Source organism: Scylla paramamosain, chromosome 5 (assembly GCF_035594125.1).
Source record: "Scylla paramamosain isolate STU-SP2022 chromosome 5, ASM3559412v1, whole genome shotgun sequence".
In the NCBI taxonomy this organism is placed as follows: domain Eukaryota; kingdom Metazoa; phylum Arthropoda; class Malacostraca; order Decapoda; family Portunidae; genus Scylla; species Scylla paramamosain.
Window position 1 is genome coordinate 532,501 of NC_087155.1, and position 12,500 is coordinate 545,000.

The 12,500-nt window shown below is 39.7% G+C and overlaps 1 protein-coding gene and 1 long non-coding RNA gene across 12 annotated transcripts in view; one reads left to right on the plus strand and one right to left on the minus strand.

Annotated features, from left to right (window-relative positions):
• The window catches only part of LOC135100386 (uncharacterized), a 10,778-nt gene extending 6,281 nt beyond the window's left edge, over positions 1 to 4,497 (plus strand). Inside the window, exons 2-3 of the long non-coding RNA XR_010268650.1 lie at positions 2,096 to 2,159; positions 4,185 to 4,497. This is a non-coding gene — a long non-coding RNA (uncharacterized LOC135100386). The remainder of the gene's footprint in view (positions 1 to 2,095; positions 2,160 to 4,184) is intronic.
• Positions 1 to 12,500, minus strand: part of LOC135100385 (ran-specific GTPase-activating protein-like) — a 63,982-nt gene that overhangs the window by 20,800 nt on the left and 30,682 nt on the right. For 6 of the 11 annotated variants that reach the window (XR_010268649.1, XM_064003207.1, XM_064003212.1 and 3 more), the window contains 2 exons: positions 5,521 to 5,709; positions 1,746 to 1,916 (listed from right to left, as the gene is read on the minus strand). The gene's annotated coding sequence lies outside the window, so the exon portion shown is untranslated. Of the gene's footprint in view, positions 1 to 838; positions 1,396 to 1,745; positions 1,917 to 4,165; positions 4,271 to 5,520; positions 5,710 to 12,500 lie in introns of those variants that run through there. The other 5 variants (XM_064003217.1, XM_064003216.1, XM_064003210.1 and 2 more) reach the window with 4 other exon arrangements.

The following is a 12,500-nucleotide window of genomic DNA, read 5'->3' on the forward strand; positions in this document are numbered from 1 at the left end:
AAAATATGAATCAAGGAATGACGGTAAAGCGGACAGGGAGTCTTGCAAGGAAGTAGTAGTTGTAGTAGTAGTAGTAGTAGTAGTAGTAGTAGTAGTAGTAGTAGTAGTAGTAATAGTCAAAATAGTAGTAAGAGTAGTCGTAACAATAATAATAATAGTCGTAGTAGTACTAGTAGAAGTAGTAGTAGTAACAGTTATCGAAATAGTAGTAGTAGTAGTAGTAGTAGTAGTAGTAGAACTAATATTAGTATTAGTAGTAGAAGTAGAAGTAGAACGAGTATTAGTATTAGTAGTATTAGTAGTAGTAGCAGCAGTAGTAACAGAAGTAATTGTAGTGGCACTGGTAATTGTAGTAGTAGTAGTAGTAGTAGTAGTAGTAGCATTTAGGTAGAGCGAGTGTGAGGTGCGGTTCACACCAGCCAGTCACTGTCACCGCCGTCCGTGACGTCATGAGTGGGGGGAGGGAGCGAGGAGAGCAGCTCCTGTGTGGGCGGCGGAAAGGGGAAAGGAGCGTGAGGCGGGTGGGGACCAGAAGGAGTGGATGGTGGGTGGGGGGCGGGAAGGGGAGGATGGCAGGCGGGGAGCTGGAAGGAGTGGGTTGCTGGTAGGGGCCTGGCAGGAGTGGGTGGCGAATGGTGGTTAGGAAGGAGTGGGTTGAAGGGAGGGGAGGAAGGAGTGGGAGGGGGTAAGGGCAGGAAGGCGTGCTGGCAGGTAGTGGCCGTGAAGGGGCTGCTGGCTGGTGGGCGGCCAGTAGCTGCTGCTGGCGGAAGTGGGAAGGAGTGGCTGGCGGGTGGTGGGGAGGGAGAGATTGGGGGAATAGGAGGCGTCTCGGACTTACACAACAAGATGGCGTCCTGTCTGAGATGGTGGCAAGTGTAGTTTCCCGGCCAGCGGCATTATGGGTCTTATAAAACAGGGGGGAGATCTTTCTGTACACAACATGCACTTGTACACAACACACGTGTGGCTGTACACCTGGCGGCTACTCAACACACCTGGTACACTACTGGTAGCACACTTCAGGGAGGGCTTGGCCAATCCTGGTTATCTTGACCACCACTAAGTCTATGAGGAGGAACACAATGCGATACACACGCGCACCACACAAGATACGCCGCCACACTGGCTGCAGGCTGAGCGGCATCCCTTTGGCTCAGTGTTTCGAGGCCGTTCGGTACTTGAGCGACACACAAAAGTCTATTTAATATACAGGGACTTGTTCAACCAACGAACACACTCATATCCACCAAAAAAATTAATAAAATAAATAAAATAAAATAAATAAATAAATAAATAAAATTAATTAAATAATTAAATTATACTAAATTATTAAAATTACTATTGCTTCTACTCTTACTACTACTATTACTGCTACTACTACTACTATTGTGTGTGTGTGATATTATTGATAGCAATCATAATAACAATATAACAACAATTACTACTACTACTATTATTACTACATTACTACTACTATTACAAATACAAATGCTACTACTGCAACTGTTTTTGCAACAATTCTTAAGGCATTAATATTAATATTCACATAGTAGTAGTAGCAACAGTAGTAGTAGTAGTAGTAGTAGTAGTAGTAGTAGTAGTAGTAGTAGTAGTAGTAGTAGTAGTTGTAGTAGTAGTAGTAGTAGTAGTGAGAAATCATGAATACTACCTCTACCACTACTACTACTACTACTACTACACACGCATGCTTATGAAGGTCGTGAACAGTTCCATCTGGTACAAACTTAGCTGTGATGCGAACAATGGCGCGTCACCTTGGTGGATCCCTGTCAAAGTGTCTTGTGAATTGTCTTTGCACTTCTTTGACATTTTCGTGCCTCCAGTAACACTTTATGACATGTTCTTTCTTCAAAGCTTAGTCTTACTTCTGCCATTATTATTTTGGCCAACTGTTTCTGAAAAAAAAAAAAAAAAAGAATTATAGCGAGTCAAACAGTGAGTACATTTTTGGATGACTCTCTCTCTCTCTCTGTTTATACAGATAGATACAGATAGATAGATGTACACAGATACAGACTTGTGCTTGTGGAGTATAAATGTAAGAGCATGAAGCACAGTGTGTCTCTCCCCACAGGCACCTCCCGCCTCGCGCCTTCCTTCCTCCCGTCTCCCGGAGTGTACACACCTGCACTCTTGAGGTGAGTACACTTACTCTTTTCTTTCCTTGTAATTGTTTTCACTGTGTTTTCTACTGCACACACTCAGAAAGTAGAAAATGAGGCACTAACGAGGCAAGACTATATACCACAAAAACTGGACACAATCTGTCTATCTACCTGTCTACCTATCTGTCTCTGTCTGCATCCACATCTGTCCGCCTGTCTATATCCTCACCGGAACAGAGGGCGGAGCTTACGGTTTAGGAAGCTCTCTGTACAACTGATTTTTGGGTCTTGTCGAGTTGATTACTGTTTGAGAAATGTGTGGGTTTTGGAGCCTTTTGTGTGAAACATCTATATACTTAATAGGGAGGCAAATACTGAACATGTCATGAACTTTATCGAGGAGTCTTTTCAAGCTGGAGTCCACGTCCTGTGAAACAAGGGGAGACCACTCCACTGTGTACTGGTGGGCATCTTTTCCGCCAAAGAAATCATTGCCAAAAATGCATACGGTCCACGCACGCACGCACGCACGCACGCACACACACACACACACACACACACACACACACACACACACACACACACACACACACACACACACACACACACATATGTTTAAATGTCTCTCAAACAGCTGGCATTTCAAAAAGAATTGTGGGTAATGTAACAAGTGAAGCAGTGGGTGACACGCAGTGTACTTCACGCTGCCCACATCTCATGCACTGCCTTCCTACATGGGCATCTACATGGCCGTCTTTTTAACAAAAGCAACAAGACGGCAAAATAAAATTCTTCGCTGTACATTTTCCGTAAAGAGTCTGCATCCAAAGCTTCCTCAGCCTTCAGTATTTGCAGGTTTCCCTTCATTCATAAGTACTTCACATTGTTATTAATACATCAAAATCTTGGACATAATTCAATATTCAAATTGGCAGAAAATGTTTCTCACACGAGAAGTAACAACGTTAACCTTATTTGTGCGATACTGACAACAATATTATTCACAAACAGTGTGACAAGTTGGACCAAAATTGTTGTGAACAGTTTGCCTCTTGATAGACAAAGTTTTTCTTACAACTGATAAAATGTTCAAACAAACAACAGGTTAAAAAGTAACCACTTCATCAACAAAAGCTGTGATTTTGATGCTATTTATTGCAGTCATCGCATTTGTTGCTGTTATCATTATTACTTTTATTATTATTATTATTATTATTATTATTATTATTATTATTATTATGTTGATGATGTTGTTGTTGTTGTTGTTGGTATTTATTGTTGTTGTTGCCCTAGTTACCAGTATTAGTTATTAATTATGTTTATTAATGCTAGTTACTATTATTTGTTACTAATATTCTTATTGGTATTATTATTATTATTATTATTGTTGCTGTTGTTGTTGTTGTTGTTGTTGTTGTTGTTGCTGTTGTTGTTGGTGTAGTTATTAGTATTATTGTTATCACTACTCTTGTTGTTATTGTTATTATCATCATTATTTTATTATTATTAAGTTAGTGGAGACACTTGTATTAGTGTTTATCTTCTCTGTAGCGGCGCGGTACTGCCGCTGTACAGTACAATTCATTATGTTGTTGTACATTATAATTTGTTTGCACTCCTGCCCTCTGCTCTACTGTACAATACACCGTCAGAGAGCCTCGGCTCACGTGACTGTGTACTGTATGTACACCTTGAAATACTTTATACAGGTTTGCTTACTTGATTACTTACTTAATTACTTACTTACTTGCACACACACACACACACACACACACACAACACACACACACACACACACACACACACACACACACACACACACACACACACACACACAGTCAAGTCTTGCCTCGTGTTGTCTTGTCAAATGGTTTGGACACAACACACGTGCCATGCCGTGTGCCATAGTGTCTCTTACTCCCATCCACCTCTTTGTCTTGTCCCCACATCCCGGTGCTCAGGCCGGCCACTTCAAGGCTCAACTCCCTCCCTCCCGCACTGAGCCTTGCAAACCACGTCTCTCCTGCCCTGCTCCTCACTTGGGAAATTTCTTTGCAGGCTGCTGGCGAGAAGAACTGTGTCCCAAGCCCTCCACCATGGCCGCCGCTCCGAAAGTTTGCGTCCGTCGCGCGAAGCTCATCTTCCTGATGGAGAACGCAGGCAAGGACGTCTTGACCTTCGTGTTGAAGCGCGGCGCGCTGAACGCCCCCGCCACGCCGCCAGGCCAGTCCCTCATTGACTACCTTGACAACCTCCCTCAAGGCTCGACAGCCAACTATGGCAGGATGAGTAACAAACAAAAGAAAGCAGCACTGAACCACAGTTCAGTGCTGCTTATCCTCTGACGTGACTACTTTATTCATTATTTTTTGTATCATCAGCGAACTTAGATACTTTACAGGTGAGGTCCTCATCGATATCATTAACGTAAATAAGGAAAAGAACAGGGCCGAGCACAGATCCCTGTGGTACACCACTTAAAACTTCTCGCCAGTTTGAAAATGTACCATTTAAAACAACGCGCTGCTTTCTCTCAGACAGCCAGTCTGAGACAGCCAATTGAGAAGTTTTCCATTTATACCATATGACTTCAATTTAGCTAGTAGCCGGAACTTTGTCAAAAGCTTCTTGAAAATCTAGATACACTAAATCTACTGCCTTTGTTTCGTCGTAAATGGTGAAAATATCATTAAAGAAATCAAGAAGATTAGTTAGACAAGAACGTCTGTTTCGGAAGCCATGCTGTGAGTCATTGATTAAATCATTTATATGTAGATAGTTCACTACATTGTTGCAATTTACTGTTTTCATCAGTTCACATACTACAGATGTAAGGCTGATAGGGATGTAGTAGGAAGAAGAGGAGGAGGAGAAGGAGGAGGAGGAATAAGAGAACGAAGAGAAAAAGGAGAGCTAGAAGGAAGGCGAGAAAAGGAGGAGGAAGAGGAAGATGAAGAGGAGGAGGAAGAAGAACAAAAAGACGAGGAAAAGGAGAGCTAGAAGGAAGGCGAGAAAAGGAGGAGGAAGAGAAAGATGAAGAGGAGGAGGAAGAAGAACAAAAAGACGAGGAAAAGGAGAGCTAGAAGGAAGGCGAGAAAAGGAGGAGGAAGAGGAAGATGAAGAGGAGGAGGAAGAAGAACAAAAAGACGAGGAATAAGAGGAAGATGAGGAGGAGGGGGACGAAGAAGAACAGGAAGAGGAGGAGTAAGAGGAGGAGGAGGAGGAGGAGGAGGAGGAGGAGGAGGAGGAGGAGTTATCTTTATCAATACTATTATGGAACAGTGAATAAAGAAATTAATAAACAGATAAGTAGTGTGTGTGTGTGTGTGTGTGTGTGTGTGTGTGTGTCCAGGCAGCACACAGGTGCACAACACTCGGCCATTACAGGAGTCACCTTGAGAGGTTCATGGGTCACTTAAGTGGTGCCGGCACACAGCTGCTGCAGGAGTGGCGGGACCTGGGGGTGCTCAGCCTGGCCGTGTGTGACCAAGACGCCCAAGAGGTTCTGGCCGCCATCAGCGCCGTCCACGTGTCATTGCCTCGGCTACACATCCTCTGTGAGTCTGACGCTGTGATGCACCACCTGTGCGTGTTATTATTATTATTATTATTATTATTATTATTATTATTATTATTATTATCATTATTATTATTATGGTGGTAGTGATGAGAGAGAGAGAGAGAGAGAGAGAGAGAGAGAGAGAGAGAGAGAGAGAGAGAGAGAGAGAGAGAGAGAGAGAAATTTTTTTTTTCTCTCTCTCTCTCTCTCTCTCTCTCTCTCTCTCTCTCTCTCTCTCTCTCTCTCTCTCTCTCGCTCTTATTATTATTATTATTATTATTATTATTATTATTATGAGAGAGAGAGAGAGAGAGAGAGAGAGAGAGAGAGAGAGAGAGAGAGAGAGAGAGAGAGAGAGAGAGAGAGAGAGAGAGAGAGAGAGAGAGAAATAGTGTTGAGTATTACAGCGTGTTATAACAAGACAAGTGTCATTAAAAAGCAGGTAATTTACCAACAAGCATTGCACGACAACATTACGCCGGCTATTAAAAGTACTCCTGTAAAATAGTACGTGGCATCATCCCAGCGAGGCAAATTCTCCTGTAAAATGGTACGTGGCATCATCACTCAGCTGTTTTCAAGGTCGCTGGGATTTGCTCCCCTTCTGCCTCGCTGGGATGATGCCACGTACCATTTTACAGGAGTACTGTTAATCACCGGAATAATGTTGTCGCGCAATGCTTGTCGGTAAATGACGTGCTTTTTAATGCCATTTGTCTTGTTATAACACACTGTAATACTCCACAGCAGGCAAAAAATAAGATAAAACCATTAGTAATTTGAGCAAGTGGCACCTCCGAGGCTGTGTCAATGCAATCGTCTGTCCTTCACCTCAGGATATGAATTTAGTTGTGTGGATACACACTATATATATATATATATATATATATATATATATATATATATATATATATATATATATATATATATATATATATATATATATATATATATATATATATATATATATATATATATATATATATATATATATATATATATATATATATATATATATATATATATATATATATATATATATATATATATATATATATATATATATATATATATATATATATATATATATATGTATATATATGTGTGTGTGTGTGTGTGTGTGTGTGTGTGTGTGTACAGTCCCTGCAACACACACTGAGAGGAATGGTACATTATTGCAGGCCTACACGTCCCCGTGGGTGCCGTGAGGACACAGGCGTGCACCACACGGCTGCCTGGCTGCCCAGGGGTGTTCCTCGTGTTGTCTGGCGTGGATGAGAGGCTGCTGGAGGAGGCGGCCCAGATAGCACAGCTCCTGCAGCCCACACAGCGCCCGTGAGTGTGTGCCAACACTGCTCTCTCTCTCCTCTCCTCTCCTCTCCCCTCTTCTCCCTTCTCCTCCCCTCTCCTCTTCTCTTCCTTCCCCTCCCCTCCCCTCTCCTCTCCATGCCTCTTTTCCTTTCCCCTTCTCTCCTCTTCTCTCCCCTTCTTTCCCTCCTCTCCCCTCCTCCCTCCCCTCTCCTCTATTCCCCTCCTCTCCTCTTCCCTCTTGTCACCTCCCCTTTTCTATTTCCTTTTCCCCTCCTCTCACCTCCCCACCCTTCCTCTCCTCTCCTCTTATATCTCCTCCCCTTCCCTCCCCCACACACCCCTTCTCTCCTTTCCTCTCCTCTCCTCTTCTCTTCCTCCTTCTCCCTTCTCTTCGTTTCTCTCTTCTCCTTTTTTCTCCTCCACTCCTCCCCACCCCTCCTCTTTTTTCCACCTACTCTCCTCTTCTCTTCTTCCCTCTTCTCTTCTCCTCTCCTCCCCTCCCCACCCTTTTTCCCTTTTTCCCTTCCTCTCCTCTTTTCTTTCCTTCCCTTCTCTCCTCTCCTCTCCTCTCCTCTCCTCTCCTCTCTCTCTGTCAGTAAATGGATGAGTGGAAGTAATAAAAAAAAGGAATATAAGAGAAGAGGAGGAAGAGAACAAAGGAAGAGGAAGAGAACGGAGAAGATATCATGATTAATAATAAAAAAAGAACAAGGGATCTCTCTCTCTCTCTCTCTCTCTCTCTCTCTCTCTCTCTCTCTCTCTCTCTCTCTCTCTCTCTCTCTCTCTCTCTTCTTGTTAATGTAATAATAATAATAATAACAATAATAATAATAATAATAATAATAATAATAATAATAATAATAATAATAATAATAATAAAAAGAACAACAACAACAACAACAAATTGATGGGGGTAGGAGCAGGAGGAGGAGGGGTAAAAGTAGTAGTAGTAGTAGTAGTAGTAATAGTAGTAGTAGTAGTAGTAGTAGTAGTAGTAGTAGCAGAAGTATTATTATTATTATTAGTAGTAGTAGTAGTAGTAGCAGCAGCAGCAGCAGCAGCAGCAGCAGCAGCAGCAGCAGCAGCAGCAGCAGCAGCAGCAGCAGCAGCAGCAGCAGTAGTAGTAGTAGTAGTAGTAGTAGTAGTAGTAGTAGTAGTAAAAGTAGTAGTAGTAGTAGTAGTAAAAAAAAGCAGTAGTAGTAGTAGTAGTGGTAGTAAAAGAAGTAGTAGTAGTAATAAAAGAAGTAGTAGTAGTAGTAGTAGTAGTAGTAGTAGTAGTAGTAGTAGTAGTAGTAGTAGTAGTAGTGGTAGTAGTAGTAGTAGTAGTAGTAGTAGTAGTAGTAGTAGTAGTAGTAGTAGTAGTAGTAGTAGTAGTAGTAGTGGTAGTAGCAGCAGGAGGAGCAGCAGCAGCAGCAGCAGCAGCAGCAGCAGCAGTAGCATTATTATTATTATTAATAGTAATAGTAGCAGTAGTAGTAGTAGTAGTAGTAGGAATAGTAGTAGTAGTAGTAGTAGTAGTAGTAGTTGTTGTTGTTGTTTTGTTGTTGTAGCAGTAATAGTAGAAGCAGTAATAATAGCAGCAGCAGCAGCAGCAGTAGTAGTAGTAGTAGTAGTAGTAGTAGTAGTAGTAGTAGTAGTAGTAGTAGTAGTAGTAGTAGTAGTAGTTGTTGTTGTTGTTTTGTTGTTGTAGCAGTAATAGTAGTAGCAGTAATAATAGCAGCAGCAGCGGCAGCAGCAGCAGCAGTAGTAGTAGTAGTAGTAGTAGTAGTAGTAGTAGTAGTAGTAGTAGTAGTAGTAGTAGTAGTAGTAGTAGTAGTAATGTAGTAGAAGAAAAAGAAGAACAAGAACAAACAAACAAACAAATAATTGAATAATGAAACAAACAAAAAAAAACAAACAAAGGAATAAAGAAAAAAAATCAATAAAATTAAGAGGAACAATGAAATAAACAAATAAATTTAGAAACATAAATGAGGAGAGAACGGAATAAATAAGAAAACAAACAAACAAACAAACAAACAAATAAATAAATATAAAAATAAATAAAGAAACAATCAACCAATAAAGTAGGAAAAAAAGGAATAAGGAAAGATAGAAAAGCAAAATGAGAGGAACAAACAAACAAAGAGAAAAATAAATGAACCAAGAATCAAGGAGGAAAGCAAACAAACAAACAAACAAACAAACAAACAAAAAAACAAACATGTGAGGTCAGGCTAGGTGGGGTAGATTAGATTAGGTTGAGTTAGGTTAGGTTAGGTAGATTAGGATGGGATGGGTTAGGCTAGGTTAGGATAGGTTAGGTCCTGTAGGTTAGGTTAGGTTAGGTTAGGCTGAGTTAGGTTAGGTTAGGCTTATGATCAAAGGCAACGAAAGCACATACATATATAATACTCCTTTTATCCTTTTATTTATTTATGTATTTATTTCTGTATTTATTTTATATTACTATTTTTTTGTTAGCTCAGTGAGGTGAGGTTCAGTTGGGTATGTTACGTTAGGTTAGGTATGTTTGGTTTGTTACTGATACTTTTATTTATTTATTTATTTTTTTTTGTAAGTAATTGTTTGACTGTTCTTTCTTTCCTTTCTTTTTTTTATTTTCTATTTTATTTTATTTATTCTTATAAAGTATGTTAGGATGTGTGAGGTTAGTTAGGTTAGATTAGGTGCGTTAAGTTAGATTAGGAAACTTTATGAAACTATTTCTTCCTCATACATTTTCCTCTTTTTTTTTTTTTAGCTTAGGTAAGACTGTGTCAGGTTATGTGACGCTAGGTTAGGTTAGAAAGGTTATGTCAGGTGCTAAATATTTAAGTAATCACCCAGGTGTTAAAGTTGTTCTTGTGTGTATGTTAGGTTAGGTTAACTGGGTCCGGTTAGACATGTTAGGTTATTAAGGGTAGGGTAGGTTAGGTTAGGTTAGGCTAGGATTGTAGGGAGGTTTTTTTTTTTTTTGTTTATAAGTAATCATCCCACTTGTAAGGCCAAGTTGGGTCAGATCAGGTTGGGTTAGGTTAGGAAGTTTCAGTGTACGAGAAATGCTTCTATTTGTATGTAACTCAAAAATAAATAAATAAATAAATAAATATTATTACGTATTGTTATTATTGATTTAAAGCATGAGTAGTAGTGATAGTAGTAGTAGTAGCTATAGGAAAAGAAGAGCGAGAAGAAAAGAACAAGAAGAAGAAAAAAAAATAGTAATAATAATAATAATAATAATAATAATAATAATAATAATAATAATAATAATAATAATAATGATGATGATGATGATGATGACGATGATAATAATAATAAGAAAAAAAAAGGAGGAAGAGGAAAATAAAATAAAAGGAAAAATAAGAAGAGGAGGACGAGGAGGAAAAGGAGGAGGAGGAGGAGAAGAAGAAGAAGAAGAAGAAGAAGAAGAAGAAGAAGAAGAAGAAGAAGAAGAAGAAGAAGAAGAAGAAGAAGAAGAAGAAGAAGAAGAAGAAGAAGAAGAAGAAGAAGAAGAAGAAGAAGAAGAAGAAGAAGAAGAAGAAGAAGAAGAAGAAGAAGAAGAAGAAGAAGAAGAAGAAGAAGAAGAAGAAGAAGAAGAAGAAGAAGAAGAAGAAGAAGAAGAAGAAGAAGAAGAAGAAGAAGAAGAAGAAGAAGAAGGAAAAAAGTAGTAGTATTTCAAGGGGGAAGAGAAGGAAAATATTATTATTATTATTATTATTATTATTATTATTATTATTATTATTATTATTATTATTATCATTATTATCATTATTATTATTATTATTATTAGTAGTAGTAGTAGTAGTAGTAGTAATAGTAGTTGTTGTTGTTGTTGTAGTAGTTGTAATTTTCAATTGCTAGTTAAAGCAGGATGAGGATAAAATAATAGTAGCAGAAAAGAAAGAAGAAAACATCAATAACAGCTAGATAAATCAATCAATCAATCAATCAATCTCTCTCTCTCTCTCTCTCTCTCTCTCTCTCTCTCTCTCTCTCTCTCTCTCTCTCTCTCTCTCTCTCTCTCTCTCTCTATCAGTGAGTGGATGCCAGCAACTTCCTGATCTATCTGTCTGTGTGCCTGTCTGTCTGTTTGTCTGTCTATCTTTCTATTTATACATTTATTTGTCTTTCTTGCTATTTTATCTTTTCATTTTTTTTCCGTTTTTCTGTCTGTCTGTCTGGTAGTCTGTCTGTGTGTTTGTCTGTCTGTATGTATGCATGTACACAAATATGAATATATGTATATCCACCCATCTATCTATATATGTTTTTAATTAAGTGTGTGTAGGTGTTTTTTTTATTTATTTATTTATTTTTTTATGTAGGAAGGACACTGGCCAAGGGCAACAAAAATCTAATAAAAAAAAATGCCCACTGAAATGCCAGTCCCATAAAAGGGTCAAAGCAGTGGTCAAAAATTGATGGATAAGTGTCTTGAAACCTCCCCTCTTGAAGGAATTCAAGTCATAGGAAGATGGAAATACAGAAGCAGGCAGGGAGTTCCAGAGTTTACCAGAGAAAGGGATGAATGATTGAGAATACTGGTTAACTCTTGCGTTAGAGAGGTGGACAGAATAGGGGTGAGAGAAAGAGGGGAGGCATGCAGTTAGCAAGATCAGAAGAGCAGTTAGCATGAAAATAGCGGTAGAAGACAGCTAGATATGCAACATTGCTGTGGTGAGAGAGAGGCTGAAGACAGTCAGTTGGAGGAGAGGAGTTGATGAGACGAAAAGCTTTTGATTCCACCCTGTCTAGAAGAGCAGTATGAGTGGAACCCCCCAGACATGTGAAGCATACTCCATACATGGACGAATAAGGCCCTTGCACAGAGTTAGCAGCTGGGGGGGTGAGAAAAACTGGCGGAGACGTCTCAGAACACTTAACTTCATAGAAGCTGTTTTAGCTAGAGATGAGATGTGAAGTTTCCAGTTCAGATTATAAGTAAAGGACAGACCGAGGATGTTCAGTGTAGAAGAAGGGGACAGTTGAGTGTCATTGAAGAAGAGGGGATAGTTGTCTGGAAGGTTGTGTCGAGTTGATAGATGGAGGAATTGAGTTTTTGAGGCATTGAACAATACCAAGTTTGCTCTGCCCCCATCAGAAATTTTAGAAAGATCAGAAGTCAGGCGTTCTGTGGCTTCCCTGCGTGATATGTTTACCTCCTGAAGGGTTGGACGCCTATGAAAGGACGTGGAAAAGTGCAGGGTGGTATCATCAGCGTAGGAGTGGATAGGACAAGAAGTTTGGTTTAGAAGATCATTAATGAATAATAAGAAGAGAGTGGGTGACAGGACAGAACCCTGAGGAACACCACTGTTAATAGATTTAGGAGAAGAACAGTGACCGTCTACCACAGCAGCAATAGAACGGTCAGAAAGGAAACTTGAGATGAAGTTACAGAGAGAAGGATAGAAACCGTAGGAGGGTAGTTTGGAAATGAAAGCTTTGTGCGAGACCCTATCAAAAGCTTTTGATATGTCCAAGGCAACAGCAAAAGTTTCACCAAAATTTCTAAAAAA